The 23279-nt window shown below is 32.1% G+C and overlaps 1 protein-coding gene and 1 long non-coding RNA gene across 7 annotated transcripts in view; one reads left to right on the forward strand and one right to left on the reverse strand.

Annotated features, from left to right (window-relative positions):
• The window catches only part of PCDH9 (protocadherin 9), a 926664-nt gene that overhangs the window by 671054 nt on the left and 232331 nt on the right, over window positions 1-23279 (reverse strand). The gene's annotated exons all lie outside the window — the stretch shown is intronic.
• LOC105710489 (uncharacterized) lies at window positions 3561-16334 on the forward strand. Its single transcript, XR_001105803.3, has 3 exons — window positions 3561-3702; window positions 4524-4622; window positions 16078-16334. It is a non-coding gene; the product is annotated as an uncharacterized LOC105710489 (long non-coding RNA).

The following is a 23279-nucleotide window of genomic DNA, read 5'->3' on the forward strand; positions in this document are numbered from 1 at the left end:
TATATTATGTTTACTTTTGCACACTGTCCATTTGAAAACAAATACATCTCCACTTGTTGAGAATGAGTTTAGTTACAGTGTAATAATAGGATTGTTATTTTACTTAACAGGAGTATGGAAACTGGAAGCTGGAACATGATAGTTACAGTTAAAGCAAATGTGTGATGAAGGATCCGCTATTTTCCACGTTAGAGTTCGCCTACTCTTCCCTCAGCATACCTTACAGAGCTGCATATGACCACAATGGGGGTGAGTCTGTCTGTATTTCAATTACTGGAAGGTTAAATTTATTTCTTATCTCCAAGAAACAAATGAATTGAAATTTTAATATATTCCACACACTACCATGCATCATCTCAACTACCTCTCCGGGAGTGTGCCCCCATCTTTGGAAGCTACTGAGGTAAGGGAGTAGCTGCAAAGGATTGTAGAGAAGAAAATCTCAGTTCTGTTTTCCCTGACCTAACCCCATTCTCTCCCTCCCTTTCAAGTTACAACTCCCTTTCAGAGTCACTCTAATCCCTACCTGGTTGAAATTTCAGCTTTAAATTACAGTCTTGTAATAAGGAAGACTTGCCTCCATCTGTACAGAAATTGGATCGGAAAAGGAAGTGGGGAGATTATAGTCCAGAGTTGAGGGTGAGGCAGTCTTGGCATCTCATTTTTAACTTCTGAAGACATTTTCCCATATTACAGTTACGTATTAGTAACATTCCATAGAACTGTTTCTTGATGTAATTTAAGGGCAAATTGTTTGTGACCTAGCCTATGCACCTAACTCCTTAAAGCACATTAAAGCATCTTTCTAGTTTCAAACAATTGAGCTTAATTACACATTTTAGAAACAAATCCCATTCATAAATGACAAGTTGCACAGAATTTCAGTTCTTAGGCCAATTGAGAGTTGAAAACAGCTTTAGAGTGAAATTTTATGTTGTGGAGTTTAATTGTGAGCGACTGAACAGGCAGTACAATATGAACTATTCACCTTTTCTGCAACAGTGTTATGACATAACCTGGTTTAAATAAGACAGTTTTAACCACATAGTAGTTAAATGACTTTTGATATGACACTAATAAAAGCCTGTCTATGTTAGAGATGCTTAGGCTTTTACTCCTTTGTTTATTTTGAGAATATTAATCATTGTACTAAACTAATAAAAGAAAATTGTGGGTTTAAAGCTTCCATTAAAAAGTCCTTATCTTCACCATGAACTAGCATGATAAATGCTGATAAAGCATCTCTGTCTATCCTAGTGGAATTTATAGTGAACAGAAGAAACACAGATAGGCCATGCCATAGAAAGCAGAAATATAAATTACCTTAAATTAGTGAATTATAACAATAAGAATTACTTTTAAGGCTATTTGGAAATATGTCAGTAAAATATGAATTATTTGGGAAGGAAGATACAATCCATTTTAATGACAAATTATCTCAATGGATTTTTTGTTAGGATAAGGACTAATAATAGCTAACATCGACTTCAACATTTATTCTGTGTTAGACATTGTCCTAAATGCCTTATGTGTATGAAGTTATTTAAACTAAAGACCATCCCACTAGGTAGATAGGTATTATCATTTCCATTTGATTGTTAGGAAAAGAAAAACACAGATATGTAAAATAACTTGCCCAAGTGTACCCAGCTAGTGAAATGTGACACTACTAACAAAATATGATTTTAAACACTTTGCTGATATAGGATAGCTGCTGTTTGGGAAGCTGAAAATCATTTCTGAGAAATTCAAAAAAATTTGTTAATGCTAAACATTTTTTTAGAGCAAGGATAAAGAGGAGCAAGGATAAGAGGTAGGTGGAACAGGTTACAAGGAGACAGAAGAATCTTTCAACAGTCATTTCTGTATTGTTAATTCTCTCATTCAGCAAACCTTTATTACATACACACTACGTGCCAGGAACCAGATAACTAGGTGCCAGGAATACAAAAATAATGTACTTGACCTTGGGAAGATCTCAGTATAGTAGAGGAAACAGAAATAATTGCCATAAAATATGGTAAGAGGCAATATATTTATACATCAAGTGCAATGATATAATCCCCCTCCAAGAGGAAATTTACAATGAGTGGAAAGTAATACATTTCTAAATAAAACTGTGGAAGAGCAATTCAGTAATCAGTGAGATATAGTTAATCACAGAAAATGGTTTGTAAGAGGTGAATTTGCTACATTTTTAAAGAAAGGATAAGAAGGTGAAATTGGTAGGGAAAAATAGGACCTTCAAGCAAATATTTCTGCTGAAAGATAGGACATGTGCAAAGTAAGACAGGAGACAGTCCCTCTGTCCTTCGAGCAAAAAACACACAAACTGCCTACTATATCATCCAATCGATCTAATTGATATTCTTCAATTCTAACATCTCCTCATTGGCAAATTACTTTTCAGTTGCATGTGATTATTTATTTATTTTAGTTTTAAATACTGGAGGAAAAAAATATTGATTATTTTAAATAATTAATAGAAATGTGTAGAAGATATGGTAGTAGTCTATGTCAAGTAGCCAATCTAAAGAACACCTAAACTGGAGATGTATTTAAAGATATACTGGGTACCTTTCATATGGGTATGGTTTAAGGATTATCTGAGCCCTTTGGGTGAAACTCATTTTCTCTATGGAAATCTTTCGGTCCCTGAATTTTTTCCAGTAAAATAATTATTTGAGTTTCAAATGACTTTTCATAAATAAACTACAGATCACCCTCCATAAGACACATACCTTCTTACCATACATACAATATTCTACTGAGAGTACCAATTCCATAAACCCAGAATGGTCAAGATGAATATGAACAACAGAAGTCAACATTGAGGCAAGGCAGGTAAAACAAGTCCCTTTAGCTGGAAGTCAGGGTAGATGGGAAAAACAGATACAAACTGTAATTTGTCACTTGCATGACCTATATCTAGTCCAGGATATTACACTTCATCTGTAATCAAGTAATAAAAAAAGGATAAATCTGATGTTTGGGAAAGTGTCAAGAGTTTATTTTACCTTTGTTTTTATCCACAGGACTATCTTTATCATCATGTTTTCATTGTTTAATTCCTGAGAATAAAGACAAAATCAGGCTTCTGAAATTTGAAGCTAATTTTTGATTTTTGTTTTCCATTTAAACACTAATGTTGAAAAGCAGATCACTCCTCCACACCACATTGATCCAAACACTTAGTCTATCATGTTTAAATGCTTTTCCTTTTTTTACCAGAAACCTTTAATAGGTTTGGGTTGGGTCACTTTATTTCTCTTTCTGTTAATAGATTGTCTTTATACTTCTCCCTAGGTGATAACTAATAAATAATATTTTGCTCCTCTTGAATGGTACACCTTTATATATTTAGAATATATACCATCTATATGCTTGACATTTGGTGGATCTTGTCTAATTTTCATGGGAAGAAGAAAAATCTGGCTTGCAGGGTGTATAGAGTACAGTGATGACAGCCTTTATGCCAATTTCACAAGCATTGCAGTCTGAATCATAGGCTGTACTATAAACGGAAGCATATGGCTGGAGAGTCATAGCAGCAGGATAATGTGGTAGTGCCCAGATCACAGCTGTAGGCACACAAAGAAAGTTTTGATGCTGGTATCCATATCCCTCCTTCTCATCAACAACAGAAAGGATGACTACTTAAGATTCTGTTGTCTTAAAGGCTTTATTAAGTTATTGCCCAAGGTAGGAAAGGGATATTATTGTCTACATATGTTTGCCAGAATCATGCAGCTTCTCTATTCTGGCTTTCCTAGCAGGTGTCTCTTTAAGTACTTATTCTAAGTGGAACACAACTGGGAGACATCAGAAAGGGCACTGTTGACAACTGTCATAGCAGGTTCCAGCTTGAATGGTAACTGAGCAGAAGGTCTCTCTCCAGAGTACTTCAGATCATCCTAGTAGCAGCATCATTTCCACCAGGAACCCAGCTTCTACCAGAAAAGAGTGCTGGGAAATGGTGCTTCTGGTAAAATCTGATCTCCTCACTGGAAATGCTCTATCCCATCAGATTTTGGATAGAAAATAGCTATGAGGCAATTAAAGGAATGTTGATTTTAAAGGCAAAAATGTAATATTTAGAGGAAGCAGATAATGCAGACAAGTGAAAATTTGCTAAATATTGCTTTCATACCTGTTGTATCCTTTAAAATCCTTTAAAGCCCTTTCATAAGTGAAAAGAAACACTAAAACGTTCAACCATTTAATTAAACATATGAAAGATTAATTTATCAGATATAGAAATGATGTTTTCAATGTATAGAGATTCAGTTACTGATTGTTTGTTATTGTCTTGCATTATAATTTTTGTTAGTTTGGAGTTTTGTTGTTGTTGCTGTTATAGTTGCTGTCACCGACCATACAAAAACAGGCGAATTATGTTCAGATGCTGAAATTTAGGATCCAATTTAAATGATAATTTTCAGATAGATCTTGTAAGGTATTTAGGGTAAATTAACTCTGCAAACCAAATATGAAAAAAAAAACTGATTTTTCTCCTTGCTTAGGATTATCCATCTGCAAAATAAAAGCGATTGCAATTTCTGCATGACTGCAGGAAAAGTAGATACTATTCCATAGCATGCTATTTTACAAGTTTCTTTAAGGTAACCATTGTGCAGATATATGTGTTTAAAAAGTAAAATGTACTATGAGACATTCACATATGCTCCTATTTTAGTTTTTCTACATAGACTACAAAATATAATTATTCAGACTTCTTTTGTAAAAGTATGTGAATTACAGATCAGAGATTTATACATGGATTTATATATGGATTTATATATGGATTGCTTCTTTTCTTATTTTAAGCTACTGATTATCTTCTATAAGAATATAGATTATATATAAATGTATAATATATATGTCATTCTATAAGAATACATATACATATGTAACTGTATGCAAATGTATATGATTTTTGGCCTTAATAACTTCACATATATGTACATAAATGTGTGTATGTTTATATGTATATATATGAATATGAATGTATGAACATATATGTATATGTATAGATGCATACATATGAATTTATTAAGGCCAAATATCATATATACACTTATATACAGTTACATAGGTATATATGTACATGAAGTTATTAAGGCCAAAAATCATATACATTTGTATTTATAAAGAAAATACATTTTATTTATAAGGAACAACACAAAATTGTATTTTATTCTAATGCTGAATATCCATATATGGGTAGCAAAGAAAGACATGATGTTTTGTTTTGGTTTGACAAGTTGTAAGTGTTGATTTCAGATAAAGTATCAGTATCAGAGCAAAGAGGTTAAATCCAAGATAAAAATGAAATAAAAACTTTGCAGTTTTTACTTCTTTTAGTGTTACTGACTTGGAATGCACACAAAGGTGGAGCCTAGGCAAACTTTCTCATAGTATGTCTTTCCATTACTGTAGTAACTGAATGCCCTCGTTAAATTCCAATGAAATCTTGCATCACATTTCATTGAGAAAATAGAAGACATTTGAAACTCCTTCATATTTTATCCAAAGTCTGTAACTCTACATGGTTCTGAATATATTGTTTCTATTATCTTATTTATTAAAGCAGTGAAGGTATCTCTCTTCCTATTAAAAATTCATCTAACCATCTGTGTTCTAGAAGCCATTCCCTTCCAATTTATGTTTTCTTAAAGACTTCTTTCTCCTGAATCTTCAGCATTCCTATCTAATGAAATATTACAATATACAAACATCTTATAGTGAATCTCATTTTAAGATAAACACAACCGAATCCACATCTCCTTCAAATATCTAATTTCTCATCTCTCACTCATGTCCAAAATTCTTGAAAGAGCCACGTATTCCAATCATACCCCCCTTACAACTCCAAATACTACATTTCTAAAACCACCAATAACCTCTGTGTCTGTCAAATCACAAACTCTTTTCTATGCTCATTTTACACAATTTGACAGAACATATCATACTTAAATCTCTCTCCTTTTTTGCCTCCTTCCTATCCCTCTCTTTTTCCTCTCTAGCTTTGCTGACTCTACCATCTGCTAGTTACCTTCTCCTAACCCTCCACTGTTTTCTCTTTTTCCCTATCTAATTCTCAAACTACTGACTGCTGAAATTCCTCATGGCTCAGTGCTGAATACTTATTTTCTTTTCTCAAGGCAACATATTTTATTCCCATTGTTTTAAATATCATTTATGTGGCAATGACACTAACTTACTAACTTAAATTATCTATCTATCTATCTATCTATCTATCTATCTATCTATCTATCTATCACTTCTGATCCTTCCATCAACTTGTTCCTTTTCTCACTTCTTGATCTCAATAAAGGCAACACTCGTTTGCATTTGCTCATGTTCCCAAACTGGAATATTCTTAAAGCCTCTATCTCCCTCACCAGCCCCATTAAATCCATCAAGAGATGATCTTCATCATACCACATATTCTTATACATACACATACACACAAATGACTCCATCCAAGTCTAAGTCCATTTCCCACAAGACACGCAAGGTAATCTTGTAAGGGTATAATGGGATTATGCACTCCTCTATGTAAAATTGTTTTTCATCTAAAATCAGATAAGATTTATTATTTTGGTCAACTTCTACAGTTTCTAACCAATTTAATCTCACCCCTATGTTCTAGAAATTTTTATATGTCCTTCAGATCACAATTTGAATATTACTTCCTACAAAACACTTCTTGATATGATATAAAGTTGATCCCTTCATCCTTTCTCATGTATTTTTATTTTCCTATTATAATCCTTATCACAATTTATAATAATACATTCCTTTGCAGTCTCACTTATTTAAAATTTTATCAATCACTAATTTTTAAGATTCATAAAAGTTTTGTTTATTCCTTTTTTTTTCTATTTTATATCCTACTCCTTGCCTAGTATTTGGCACCCAGTAGGAGCTTATAAATGTTTGTCAAAGAAACAAATCTTCTAGCTAAATCTTTTTAGTAAAGAGCATTACAGTAAACTTTAGTATAAATCTACAACAAAATAAACAAAAAATACATTAAAACACACATGCTGATTCCAAGCTGTTTTATAAGCTATATTTATTTTATCGTAGTCAGCCTTTGTGCAGTGCTTATTGAAGTAAGCTCTGTGTGTTTTGCCATAAACAGTCTATTTTAAACGTGTACCATATTCTGCACATTATATCTATTAAAAGAATACACAAATAAATAGAATATATGCTGCTTATAAAAATATTTCCAGAATATGGTAAAATAAGACTAAGCATAAAAAAGTAAAAGATACTTCATTTATACTAAAAGAAAACATGAAGGATTTAATTTTTCATTACTTACTAATTACTTATCTAAAACTTGATTAAATTTAAACTTATTGAAGTTTTACATCTTATTAGATTCTATTAATTATACAATTTCTAGCAAAAAGAAAATTTTCTTTCTTATTACCTAATTAATTGAACTCATGCTATTCTATAAGGTAAAGTTCTTTACTTATTGAATGCAACCTATGTTTATACACTTTCTGATTTCTCATGTCAATGGCAAACATTAAATACTTAAAATAATGCTTATTGAAAATGTTATTAAATACATAAAATATTATTAAATACTAAAGAGCAAAAGTTGAAAATTAACATAACCCTAAAGTTTATGATACAGGTAAAATGTATAACAGAAAATTACTTCAATGGTAACTTATTTTCCCAATAACACAAGTATAAAATTAAGTAATTGATATTGTTTGGATATTGATCGACTGCTCAAATCTCATGTTGAATTATAATCACCAATGCTGGAGGTAGGGCCTGATGGGAAGTGTTTGGATCATGGGGGCAGATCCCTCATGGCTTGATGCTGTCTTCACGATAGTGAGTTCTCCCGAGATCTGGTCATTTAAAAGCATGGGGCACCCCTGCCCCACTCTCTCTCTCTCTTGCTCCTATTTTCACCATGAGAAGTGCCTGCTCTTGCTTTACCTTCTACCATGAGTAAAAGTTATCTGAAGCCTCCCTAGAAGCTGTATAGCCTGCAGTGAGTACTTGAGCCAGTTAAACCTCTTTTCTTTATAAATTACCCAGTCTTGGGTATTTCTTTATAGCAATACCTAAGCAATGCAAAAATGGCCTAATACAATAATCAATCTCGTATATCAGATCCTATAAAACATACATTTTGCTACAGAATGGACTGCCAAGAAACACTAAAAAGTCATAATTACACCAAATCTGAAAAGTAGATATAGGCAACTATTTGAATATAAGAGCTTGATTATAATCCAATATTTGGTTATAAAGGTAGGACTAAAAATAGCCTTCTCTGCTGTGGTTAAATTTGTTATATATGTGAAAGCTGTCTTCAGGCCCTACCTACCCCAGGCTCCCCTGGAATGAGGATCACTCCACCTCCTCATCCCGTCTATCAAGTCTTCCTCTCAGAAATGTCTTAGATAATTTCTGGCACCTCTGTCAAAACTAACTTGCTCAGGCTACCACTCCCCTGAAACTTTGCCTTGTAAACAAACAGTGACTCCATATTCTTTAAGCAGAGATTCTGAAAAACAGAGAAAACAACATCTAGATTCTTGAATCTTTTTGGCAACATTTGTTTCTTAATTTCAAACAGAATTATTTTATAAATGTATTTTTCAAAATAATAATGTTAATTCTTGGTTTTGACATACATTTAAATTTCCTCTATGTTCCATGACTTCACGAGTAAAATTTTCAGTAAGACTTAAAATTTGAAGATGTTATTAGGAATACAAAGTTTATTTATGTTTGTCAAGCAAAATGTTTATAAAAGTTCTGAGAAATAAGGCAGTTCACCTACAGGGGAATCCCACTTAACGTAGAAGCTCATAGTTAGGAAACAAATGATTTTGCTGTTTTCGCCCATTCTTACTCAGGAAATTTAACTTCATTGCTGTATTATTTTGCATATGACAAGTCAACTGGCATCTCTATACAACTTTTTAATTTCCTAAAAATGTGCTTCCATTATTCACATAATTATATTTAATTATTTGGTTTGAAGGTCATAACTTTGAGGTCAGAAAGATTTATGTTTAAAATCCTCTGGGCAAATTAACCATTTTTCTCATTTTTAAAAGGAAAATAATAATACTGACCTTATAGATTGTTGAAAGGTTTGAATGAGATCTTACAAGCACTAAAAAATTATTAGTCTATTTATTCAGTGTTACTGTGTGCTAGTCCTTATGCTGTATCTCTCCCTTGCTTTTTGATTTTTTACATGAATATGTTGTCTAAATATTTAATTAGAAGAATGTAAATCCATTCACATCTAGTCCATTTCAATTTCTTTATTTGTATTTTAAAAATGCCTTCTGGAAAGGATGCTTTCAGATATGGGTGTGTGTGTGTGTGTGTGTGTGTGTGTGTGCATGCGCACGTGTGTGTGTAATTAGTCTTATTGTCAACATTAGCAATTACACCAAAAATGCCATCCAAACTCTGCAAGTGAGAGTCAACAGAAAGAAAGAAAATAAAGACCACATAAAATTATTCACAGACTAAATACCTTAGACACTACTGACATTTTAATTATAAGTGGTGTATCTGGGCATAAACATATATTTCTGAAGACAGGCAATATAGTTTTTCAAAGCAAAAGCATATATGTGTTCTTCAACTTAAAATAATTCATGTGAAAAATTTCTCTGATAAAAAAATTATTTTATATTCAATAAAAGATATTTTTGGCACAATAATCACATAACCTGTTTTACACTACACTACACGTATGACAAACACACACAAACGTATATTATATATACCTATATAATCATTCACACACAAATGCGTGTATGTATTTATAAAAACATGGGAGAGCGTATCTACCTATCTATCTCCCAACTCTTCCACCATTCATTACATGTTTGCAATTGCAACCCTGAAGTGAGACAAAAAAGTATTTATTCATCATTGAAAGAGGACTGGGCAGGCATGAGCATCATGGTGATTTTCTCTCCAGGTCTTTGTTGCAAGGAATAAATTAGTCAAGAGAAATTAGACCATAGACTATGGTCACTGGCTTAAATAACACAATCTAACAATTGTATTTAAATTTATATTTAGGAAAATGTAGATAAAAATATTTTATTAGCTTTCTCTATATATCTCACTTTCTACTTTTCAGCATGATCTAGATGCCATAAGCCATTTATTGTCTACGTTGCTTGTAGCTGCAGTTATATATTTATGTTTAACTTTATGTTATTTGACTACAGGTAAACAGTTTGTTTCCTAATTTAAGTTTTCTGTTTTCCCACATTTACTATGTTCTAAGAACTAAACAGTCTTAAACTAATGAAAGCAATCATAATTGTATGTATAGGTTCTTCTGATTTGTTTTATTTTTAAAATGCTTTTCAAAAAATAAGTATTTATTAAAATAATTCAGTTATCTTGTTGGTTAATTAAATTTGCACTACCTTTGGCCACTATACTTTTAACCAGGTCCTAATTAGCTGTGTAGGAGAGGATGAATGGGACCTGAGAAAAGATCACACCAAGGTTACAAGTTCAGGTGCTGTAGTCCCCAACAAGCACATCTCAATTGTCACTCCTAACTCTACTCCTTTAGCACCAGATTTACTCTCAGCCTCATTGACTAATGTGTAAATTGGGGCCAAAAGCAGCATTTACTTCATAGGATTGTTGGCAGAATTAAATGAGGTAATTCAGGTAATTGCTAAAATAGTGACTGCCACACTGAAAGCCAAGACTATATGAGTACAAAGCATAAAGCACTCTCCCAACTCATAGCCTATTCTCAATCTGGAAACCCAGACAGTCCTTCCAAAATATGTCAGAGAATGTTATCTTTATGCTCAATATTCTGCAGTAGCTTCTCTTTTGAGACTGAAGTCTAAAGTCTAAAGTCTGCCTATGTACATCATACAAGGTGGTCCATGATCCAGTCCCTGCTGACTCTCATCTCCACTCTTACATTCTTCCCTAATTCTCTCTTTGTTTCTGAAAGAAACCAACAAGCACCTGATTTGGGCCATTACATTTATGTTCTCTAAACCTTGATCATTTCCACCAGTACCCCAACAACCCTTCCACAAGAGCTGAAGATTTTCTTGGCCTGCTTCTTCCCATTTTTGGTCTCTGTTCAAATTTCACTTTACAAGAAAGTCCTTCTCTTTAACTTTAATTTTAGGTTCAAGGTTATATATGCAGGTTTGCTATCTAGGTAAATTGTGTTTATTGAAGGTTTGGTGTGTATGTTATTTTGTCACTCAGGTAATAAGCATAGTACCCAATAGATAATTTTTCAATCCTCTCTGTCCTCCAACCAACCACCTTCAAGTAGGCCACAATGTCTGATGTTCCCTTCTTTATGTGCATATGTTAAGCTCTACTCCCACTTATAAGTGAGAATATCCAATATTTGGTTTTCTGTTCCTATGTTAGTTTGCTTAGGATATAATGGCACCCTGTTACATACATATTGCTGCAAAGGACATGATCTCATTTTTTTTCATGGATGCATAATATTCCATCATGTATGTTACTTACCTAATCCACATTTGTACCCACAACGCTGACTTTCATCCACTTACTTTATTTATTTATTATTTTATGGTACTTAAAAATGGTTGACATGCTAATTCTTTACTTGTTTATTTGTTTATTTTTTGCCCCTCTCCACTAGAATGGGTAGTGAAAGCAAAGAGACTTTTTTTTTCTGTTCACAATGTTTTGGATGATAAGTTGGATATGGTGGGTTCAATAAATATTTCTTGGCTTAATTAATAAACCTTTTGGAAATCCTATTGCTGCCACCAGTTAAATAGGACCCAAAAAGAATCTTGCAGATTTATTAAGCAAAATATAACTATTATCCTGTTTTAATTTGGAGAACTTATATCAAAAAGCACACTTCCAATACTCCTGTATCAAGCTTTCTCTAGTATAAATATCAAATATGATGTAGAATAACTATATTCTATATTAACTACAATAATAATGTTAAACTCTGTGAACGTTATTCATGAATAATGTGAAAATTTGCAATTATTAAAAATTGTATTTATAAAAAGTATTGAGTAATAAGAGAATAAGTTCATTTGTACAATCATTTTAACTTCATGATGAAGTTAACATAATATAGTCTTTATAGTAATTGAAATACATAAAAGTATATAATATATATATCCATGATATAAATGACATTTTAATCAACATTTTAAAAAATTCCCTACATTCATTCTCATTATAAATATACTTTTGTTTGTTTCTTACTTTTTTTTAACAAGATACATTGTAGGATTTGGTATTTCTGTACATCACACATTCTCAGAGTTTAGAAAAGACGACTTCACTCCTGTCTCCAAAGGGGGCCCCTGGATGCTTTACCAATCCATATAATAATATTCCTTCCTTGTACAATGGTTGGTTTGAGGACAGGGATACAACCTAATTTAAGCCAATCTGCACATGGTATTCCTTAGACATCAGGAATTATATCAGAGTGAGTCAATGAACAAATTGGTCCAATTAGAGGGAAGCCTGGGACTTGTGCTTGATGGTTCCAGGTAGCTATGTGAGCATGTGAGCTCAAGAAATTTTGTAACACTTGCATGCACTACTATGAGGAACTCAGCCAGAGGATACATCTTAAGAAAAAGCAAAGAAGAACCTAGAAAATGAAAGAGAAATCAAGCAGAATATCTGATGAAGCTTGTATATCATGACCTTTCTAGTATGAGAGCCCACTTATTTTTGGGTTTTGTGCTTTATTTGTTTAGGACAGTTTGAGGTGGGTTTTTTGTTGTTGTCAGCCAAATATCTACCATATTTCTATAACTTTCTGTAAGTTTTCACACATATGCAAATTTAAAAATTGACACAGAACTGCAGATTAACATGAATGGTAATCCTGTCAGACTTAATAATGCAATCCTACAACAGACAGAGATAGAGCTAAAGTAGCATATACATGCTTCTTCATATATATATATTTACATTAAAATTACATATTAAGTAACCAAGGGAGAAAAGATGCCCTATTGTTTTTAATAGAGTATTTTCTGATTCCTATGAGATTATTTTCTTTCTTTAAGTGCTAATGATTCTGCTCAGTGTTGTCATTACCTTTAGAAGAAAAAGTTATCAATATATAAAAAGTCACTTTGCATGAGCAGACACTTTTCTAAAGAAGACATTCATGCGGCCAACAAACATGAAAAAAGCTCAACATCACTGATCATTAGAAAAATGCAAATCAAAACCACATGAGATACTATCTCATGCCAGTCAGAATGGTGATTATTAAAATGTCAAGAAACAATCTAGATGCTGGTGAGATTGTGGAGAAAAATGAACACTTTTACACTGCTGATGGGAATGTAAATTAGTTCAACGATGTGGAAGATGGTGTGGTGATTCCTCAAAAATCTAGAAACAGAAATACCATTTGACCCAGCAATCCCATTACTGGGTATACACCCAAAGGACTGCACACCATTCTATTATAAAGATACATGGACCCATATGTTCATTGCAGCACTGTGCCCAATAGCAAAGACATGAAATCAACTCAAATGCCTATCAATCATAGACTGGATAAATAAAATGTGATATATATACCATGGAATATTATGCAGCCATACAAAGATATGAGATCATGCCCTTTGCAAGGACATGGATGGAACTGGAAGCCATTATCCTCATTATCCTCAGCCATAAATCCTCAGCAAACTAATGCAGAAACAGAAAATCAAATACCACATGTTCTTACTTATAAGTGGTAGCTGAATGATGACACATGGACACATCATGAGGAACAACACACACTGGGGCCTGTCAAAGAGACGGGGAAGGAGAGCATCAGGAAGAATAGCTAACAGATGCTAGGCTTAAACCTTAGGTGACAAGGTGTTATGTATGAAAAAAACCTGCATATCCTGCACATGTACCCCAGAACTTAAAATAAAACAAAAGTTACAGAAGAAAAATGATTAAAAATAATAAATGAGATTAGGCATTTGGCACATAAAAAAATTTTTAATTAAAAAAATAAAAAGTTACTTTGTAGAATGAAATTTGCAGATTACTTACAATGAAAGAATGCTTTGTTTCCCTCTACTATCCATTCGGGTTGGGTCACTAAAAAAAAGTTTTCATTTCCAATTCATGAAAAAACGAGTGTGAAAAAAGTAAAAAGAAAGAGAAAATATAAAAGTAATTAGCCAATTAGAATAGAAATATTCTTTGGATTATTCACTGTTTTACTTTATCCGTTTTTGAGAAGCTAACTGGGAACTGATTACATTCTCAGAATTACTAGAGATGCTGCAGATGGCTTTAAAAATATTCTCAAATTAAAACACAAGTTACGTGTGTGCTCTGGCAACAGTAATCATAAAACTTTACTTCATAAGCTGAGTCATTAAAAAAAAACTTTTATGTTCAGGGGTACATGTGCAGGTTTCTTACACAGGTAAATTAATGTCACGGGGGTATGTTATACAGACTGTTTCGTGACCCAGGTGCTAAGCCTAGCATCCAATAGTTTTTTGTGTTGTTTTTGCTCCTCCCATTTCTCCCAGCCTCCACCTTCAGGTGGGCCCCAGTGTCACAAACTCACTCTTATTTTCACTGAGATAATCCTATGAAAAATATTTTATTCTATTGAAAAGCTACTTTTTATAAAAGTACTCATCCTGAGTATTGCATTCTAATAAATAGCAACTAAACAGACAAGAAACAAATGCCCATAATTAGATAGATCTTGCTATAATTTATATATCTTTTATTTACATTATATAAATAAATATACCAAGTTATAACATTCAAAATTTTATGAAAATAGATGGAAATAAAATTGTAACTTTATCAAATATTAGACTAGGATCCAGGAAATCTCTTTACTACGTCAGATTCCACTTAACTGTAAGATAAAACAGGGAAATCGTTCACCATGTATTTCTTTAAAAATGGCTGGAATAACATTTGCCATCTACTAGAGTTGCTTTAAGAATTACTTAAGTCAGACATTTATGTACTCATGAAAATTGTCAGATGCTTTTAAGGTAGCTATAATCTACATTTCCAAACCAACTTCGTTTTTCTACCTCTTGAGTGTTTCCGTAACAGATTTGCCTGTGTTGCGGTAGAAAAACACATACTGCCTGAGTGCTCTGATGATGTTACTTCTAGAGCCTTTCCTAGTACAGCTTGTTTTGACCTAGGACAAATCACTGGAACCATCTGGTCTTTGGTTTCCTCATTTTTCAAAGGTTAGAGAGGAAGTATTTGGATTGGATGAATGCAGAGTTTTTTTCAAGACTCTAATGCTAAAATGGAATCTTACACATTGGTTAGTCCCAAGAAAGTAAATAATAAAAAGGAAATTCATCTGCATATGATGAATTGTAAAGGAATAATTTAACTCTAAATTTACTTTCAACATGATTCCATTAAATGACTTTGGCTTTTTCTCTTTTAGCAAAATAATATACAAAAAATTTTATAAAGTAGAATATGTGTATTTTTTCTGTTTTTAGTGATAACTAGGTTTTTAATAATTTCCTATACAGTTTTCTAGGATGATTTTAAAAGTTTATTTATATATGTGGATCCTCCATCTCAATGTCCTTGTTCCCTTTGTATTGGCTGTCTCCAAATTCTTCTAAAATCCACGAGAATCCTTGCCTCAGATGACTTTCACTTGCAGTTATTTCTGCCTGATAAACTCCTCCTCCTAATTATCACTTACCTGAATCATTTGGATCTCAGTTCAGCTCTCATCTTCTCATTAAATTGTAACTTATTGGCATAGCCATCATTGTCTGTTATAGTCTCTACTATTATTCTCAATATTTATCTTTTCCATTGTGCCTAATGCAAGATAAAATTCCTTGACATATATAGCCTACAAGCTACACAATTATTAAAATATTAATATAAAAATGTATTCAAACATAAGCAGTTATGATTATGTTACATATTTAAATTATTTCCATAATTTGACCCATGAATAAGTAACTATGTCTAGTATATTGCATATAGAGTTAAATACTTACACATTTTTTTCTCTTAAAGGTTATTTGAAATTTCAGATGGTAACAAGCTTGGAATTGTTTTTTTCTTCAACTATGGACTGTATCAAAGTTTATGGGCTATAATTGTCTTTTGGTTTCTGCCAGGCATCAGCATAGCTCATTTGCATGACTGATATAAAATTTACTTATTCAATGAATGATGCTCAGCTGCTGTACTATCCCATCTCTGTAATAATAACTAATCTTGTCTCAACTACAAAAGCATGTAAATTAGTAAAATAAATGTTTAGTTGTGTATGTGCATGTGTTTGCATTTTGGAGTTGGGGTGGATTATGCTCTTTGATTTCAATGCAATGCTGCACACTCTTTATACAATCTGGAGAAAAAAATGTGCAGAAAAATGACAGTCAATCCTAGCCATGAATCAAGTCACTATATCCATTATCTTAGACATGAATACGACCTAAAACTTTGTAAATTAACACATTGTCTATTTTATTAGTGGTGAGATGTATTGTCTGTTCCCACGTTGCTATTAAGAACTGCCAGAGACAGGGTAATTAATTTAAAAAAAAAGAGGTTTAATTGACGCACAGTTGTGCATGGCTGGAGATGCCTCAGGAAACCCACAGAAGGGTAAGCAAACATGTCCTTCTTCACATGGCAGCAGGAAGGAAATGTGCTGAGCAAAGGGGGAAAAGCCCCTTATAACATCAGATCTCATGAGATTTCACTCACTATCACAAGAACAGCATGGGGGTAACTGGCTTCATGGTTCAATTACCTCCCACCGGGTCTCTCCCGTGACACATGGGGATTATAACTACAATTCAAGATAAGACTTGGGTGGGGACACAGCCAAACCATATCATAAAATCTCGTCATCACAACAACCAAAATAGAAACTTAAGCATTCCTGCATCTTTTTGGCACCCTTATGAATTAATGATCATGACAAAACAAATACAACTGAATAATCTCTTTTTCACTGGGATATGAAATTCAGTATAACTTGAGGTTATCTTTAAAATGTGGTATTAGAAACAAACAAAGTCTAAATACTAGATAGTCCATTTAAACAATTGAGAGGAGAAGAATGACACAGATATAGCTACTTGTTTTATTTAGGAATATAAATTAACTAAACATCTTATTAATATTTCTATAGCAGACTTTCAATAATGATTTTCCAATAGATTTTAGGATACTAAAACCATGATAATCTGAGATACCTAAAAATAGATAGCAGGATATTTTCAATTCCACTGAATATTAACTTATATACTGCTATAGAAGATGATTTGTTTTATTCTCAGTAATTTGTAAAGTGTTTAAAATAAACATGAAAACAAACATGTGACTGAATAAAATGGAGAAAAATAAAGAATAGATGTTATGTTATTCCATTAGTATATCTATGCATATATAAAAGATAGGCATATATCATACACAGTCCAGATGATATTTATAATATGTATATCACAGATAGAAAAATTGGGGAAATAATTCAAACTAAACTGTTAATTGAGACTACTTGCAAAAGTGGCATCTTACAGAGGAGAGATTTGATTTTTAATTTTCAAACGTTAATTTTACTTAAATTTATTACAATGAATGTATATGCTTTTATAATTGAAAAATATATAAAAATGACTGATGTATATTTTGGATGTTTCAATTTTATTTATTCAAAGTATGGTTTGTAATATGTATATTTTCAGCTTATTGGAAGCATTCAAAATAGAGTTATATTATCAATTTCAAGGCTAAATAAATGTTGCTATTTTACTTCAGCATCCATGTGAAATGTCTGTAGAGCCCAGCTTCCCTGCCTGTTTATAAACATTCAGAGGACCCTGGTGTGATCAGTGGCATCATTACATTACTGCTTAATAGCACATGCTGTTGATACATTAATTGCTTTATTGACTATTTTAAAAGTTTATGACCTCATCTGCATTCCAATTTGACCTTGCTTTGCACTTTTTTAGAGAATTGCCACATTCAACGACCTACATAATATGTATTATACTAATACATTTATGAAATGAAAAAAAGAGCTAGCTGATATACACCTCATTTTTTAAAATAACTAATTCATTGTTAGGTAGACTCTATATTACAAAGAATTGCATAATCACAAAACTGCGATGGTGCAGTTTCATAATTAGAAAACATGTTCCAATCTGTTTTCTAGTTTTCTTTTAAACAATAGTTACCAGATGAACTGTCTGGGCAATATTCTCCTGGTTTGAAGCAAGGGAAATGGCTCTTAACTTCATATAGATGTCTTATTTGAAAATGACAAATGGAATCAGAATGTTCTCTTTGACACCATAAATAACTGTTCAAAATAGGATTTTAAATGGAAATTTTACTAATTTTTTTTTATTTTTTATTTTTTGAGACAGGGTCGTGCTCTGTTTCCCAAGCTGGAGTGCAGTGCTACAATTATAGCTTATTGCGGCCTCCAACTCTTGGGCTCAAGTGATCCTCCTGCCTCAGCTTCCCTGGTCACTGAGACTAAGGTGTGTGGCACTATGCTCAGCTATTATTTATTTATTTATTTATTTATTTTTGAGACAGGGTCTGACTATATTGCCCAGGCTGTTCCCAAACTCCTGGGCTCAAGCGATCCTTGAACCTTTGGAAATCTTATTTCTAAAACCTAAATAAACTCTTTGCTTCCTAACAAATAAAAGTTGACTGGGAAACGTTTCTTAGTTAATTGAGGCCATAGAAATTTGGTTAGGATTGCAATATGAAAATTAAATCTTGCATTTTACAGATAACCTTCTAACATGTAGTGTGATGTTTACATAATAAAATATCACATTTGGCATGTTTGCCAGTTTCCCCTTCCTTTTCCACGCTGAAAACTCTCTCTAAGGAAAACGAAAACAACAGCTCTTTATGCTATTTATCTCTCACTAAGCACAAAATAACATGTTAGTGAATTTTCTATTCTAAGAGAAGGTGGACAAGGTATTACATTCCATAGCAGAAAGGATGACACAGACTTTTGGGATATTTATTTAATTTTCATTGTTCGAGAGTATTGCTATATAATATTGTGATTGCTTAAATGGTTTAGAAAGTGGAACACACAAAGTATTTCCCAGATGGAATGTAAATGAAGGAACCTGGCAAAAAATACAAATGAAAGAATGAGGAAATAATGAGTAGAAATTAGAATTTCAGAGTTTGATGCAATAGGGACAGTCAACTATTCTTATTTCTTTTTATTGATGAAGAAATGAACATCCAGAACTATTAGATGACTTGTTCACAGCTTGGAATTCACAGGTAGTGCAATGGTGATGTGAAACTAAGAGGCCTTGCTACTCTTTGCTCAGAGGTTTATTACTGATTGTGAATACAGAAGACTATGGAAAGACAATGAAGACAATTAGATGATTTGCAAAGTTGCTAACATATGAAGGAGATGTAATTTCTTTCATATATATATGTTAGAAATTTTACATGTTAGAGATATTTACATGCGACAAACTTGATTGGAGCACAACACATGCACTAAACAACAGTTGGGACTACTAACAGCATAGGTGAGTCTTAGAGGAGGGATTTTGGGGGCAGGAATTAAAAATTTACACACCATTCCCAATTATGGTGAATAAGTATTGGAATAAATATTATATCTGTTACAAATTGTGAACTCATTGTGATTTCAATTAATGTAATGTGGAGCAGCTGGGATGTGAGATATTTTAAGTCATTTTATATATGAGTTTATAGTTATCACTTGCTAGATTAGCTAGAAGTATTTTCCACATCTGGCACACCAAAATCCCGAAGGACTTTATGAAGTTAGACAGTCATATCAATATTTGGAATAGAAAAGTTCCTTCACACCAAGATTGTAGCCATTAAATCTACTACAATTTAATTTCATCTTTCCAATGGTTTGCTTCCTAGGATCATAAAAATATAATTATTTGAGAAACAGAATAAAATGTATTCCTCAGATAATTTTATCAAGTAATGAATCTCACTTCCTGATTGTAGAAATAGCACTTTATGAAATTACTCCATGATCCGAAGTCTTTTTTTACTTAACCTCTTTACCAGGAAGACTTTCATCTCAGCTTCAGCTCTAAATCACTTTATTCATGAATAATGAACTAACAATCCTGTGTACTTGTGAATTATTTTAGATATCTAAATTATTGTTAAAATTTACATTCTCACTTCATGTGACAGAGTGTCTAATTGAATATGCACTTGGTATAGCAGCCACTTCCTCAGACTCTTACAGAATATTAAAGAACAGGTTGAGGTATTAGAAAATGGGAACATAAAAAACTGAACAAAAAGGGATAGTTCCTCAGACCAAGAGCATTTTTAACTGCAATGTAGAACAATTAAGAGTTACTATTCTGCTAGATACCTAGGCAATTTTCTTAGAAGAAACAAATAAGCACTCTGTAATAGCCCATTTCAAAGACTGATAATAAAATGTCCAGGCCATAACAGTATAATAAATGTATCATTAACTTTTTTTAGTTAACAAAGATTTAAGATGAAAGAAAAAGTGTTTTTGTTTTTTTATTTTGATTTTCTGTAATTATCTGCAAAGTTTTTAAAGCCTTAGCAAATTTTAGTAATAGTCCAATGAATGACCCCATTAATCTAAAGGCTAAACTGGTTGAAGCCTAAATAATCATCTTGTATGTCTTTATATCTTGAGTAGTAAAACAGAATAAAGTTCTACAACTTGAAATATTTTAAACAATAATAAACAACAAACTCCTAGTTTTAGCTATGCCTGGACTGGTGAAAACTTGAGTGACAATACTTGTTAATACAGTTCATCATCTCCCTCTCTTTTCTCCTCTCAAAAGAATATAACATTTTTCAAATTCTAAAAGAATATGATATATTAAACAACTGTAAGAACCTAACCTATATGTATATGTATATAGGGTATATGTATATTATATATAGGTTTTATGTATATATATATGCATATGTATATGTATATAGGTTAGGTTCTTACATTTGCTTAATATATCATATTTATATATATTATTAATATGTGTATATTAAGAATATATCATTAATATATCATATTAATATATCATTATTTTAGATAGTACATTATATTCTTTTACATATAAAATATATATGCATTCTTTATATACATATCTCAAAAAAATTCAGTGACAAAATTGATAGCAATTTCTCACTTTAAAAATTCACATTTCTGAGAGGGTAAAGTAGGTATTTCCATACTGAATTTCTAGTAATACTAAGATTTATGTTTACTTAATTTGATGTAATCATAATCCAGCAGATAATCAATATATTTCAATCTTCCAACTCCTATTCATCCAAACCTTGACAAAAATGTTCCATTTTGTTTATAACAGATAATAACATTTTCTGGTCAACAATACACTTACTACAGAAAATATCCATGAAAATAGGACCTGGGCATTATCTCTCCATTAAGTTTGGTTTCCTTATTATTATTTAATGTTAACTTTCTTTTCCAGAAGTCTCATCTGAATAGATGTTTAATATTAGTGGTTTTTTAAAAAATATGTCCTTCACTCCATCTTGCCAGTTATACTTCTCATCTGGACCAGAGTTGGTAATATATTTTCTTGTTATTTTTCTGTGAGACAGTGTCCTGAATCTGTTGGCAGTCCATAAGTTATTTCTATATATGACAGAATTAAGAGAGAGCTCCAAGACATCAGCAGGTATAAACTCAATTTTGTAAGATCAATCCATAGCTATCTAAAAACTATAAATAGAGGAAAGTAGATGAGATGCATTTTTTTCCATTACAGTGGACAAGAGCAAGCCTAGTAGACCTTGTAAAGTATTTAATCATGTACGTCGAGACCAAGAATGTGTGATTAATGTAGTCTTACCAAAATGAACTGTCTCCTGTATATGTTACCAAAAGGATATATACTAATAAGAAAAAATATATATTAAAGAATCATGGGAGACCTCAAAGTAAAATTACTCTCTCCAGTTACATAATATTTTCTAAAAGCATAATTTAGATTTTTTGTAAACTTAGAATCCTTTATTAATTCAGGTTTTCTCAAATTTAATTTATATATTACAATTTCATTTGACTAACTACTTTTTAATTCCATTAACGTTTTCACCTGAATTCAAGCCTGGAAAATAATTTTGAATGAACATTAAGAATGAAGTTGATGTGAAAACAGACAAATAACAGAATCCAAAACAAAATCTAAAATGAATTCTGTATTTCAGAAGTAAAGAATCCTTTTCATAAAGGAAATAAAATATTTTCCTCCAGGAAAAATAATAGTGTTTCAAAGAAAGATACTAGTAGATTTCACTAGCATAAATATAAATGGAAATGAGATAAAGAGGTAATATAAAAATCATAGTGCATGGTCATGATATTAAGATAAGTCTCATGCCTTAATATTTAGGAAGGTAGATATAGATAGATGATTGTGTTGAAGTTATGTACTTTTTTAATTTAAGATCATATTCTTCCAATTCGGTGGCAGTTTTAAGTTTGCATTTGATAGAATAAATATTGTTTTTGTCTAATGTTACAAAGAAAAGCAGTTTCATATACTCCAGATTTTTTGAGAAATATGTTAGTATAATGATCAGTAACCTCTACATAAATGTTTTATGACTGTTGACCTGGTAGTGAGCAGATTATAACCAGAGGATTCTGGAAGAAGGAAGGTAGAAAATATTCCCTTAGAAAAACAAATGCTTCGATCATCTGTACTGATAAGTGCACTCTTCAAGTATTTTCTAAGTACTTACTATGTTTTACATTTATGCTAGTGGTGAGAGTACAGTGGAGGAAAGATACTGCCACTCTGTCAAGAACAGGCAATGGATCTAACATGATATTGGGGAAACCGCCTTCTCTAGGGGATTGATGGAACTTGAAAGTCACACCAGGCCTTCAGAAATCCCATTTGCATTCCTTGGCAGTGCACCAATCCGACTCCATTTAAACAATGGTCTTCTCTTTAACTCCTGTTCCCCTTTTGTGATATTAATTCATTTATTTTTTAATATATGTCAGCATACTTCTGTTGAAGATGAGCTCTTTTAATTTTAGAGCTCATTTTAATTTGCTTCCACTTTACAACTCCCTGACATTCTTAGATAATTATAATGGTTGGTTAAAAAAAAAAAAAAGGCTAATTGATGACTTATTTCAGACATAAAGCCCTGAACAAGTTTGAACTAGTCACACCAAC

Source organism: Aotus nancymaae, unplaced genomic scaffold (genome assembly GCF_030222135.1).
Source record: "Aotus nancymaae isolate 86718 unplaced genomic scaffold, 86718_ANA_hifiasm-v0.15.2.pri h1tg000088l, whole genome shotgun sequence".
Lineage (NCBI taxonomy): Eukaryota > Metazoa > Chordata > Mammalia > Primates > Aotidae > Aotus > Aotus nancymaae.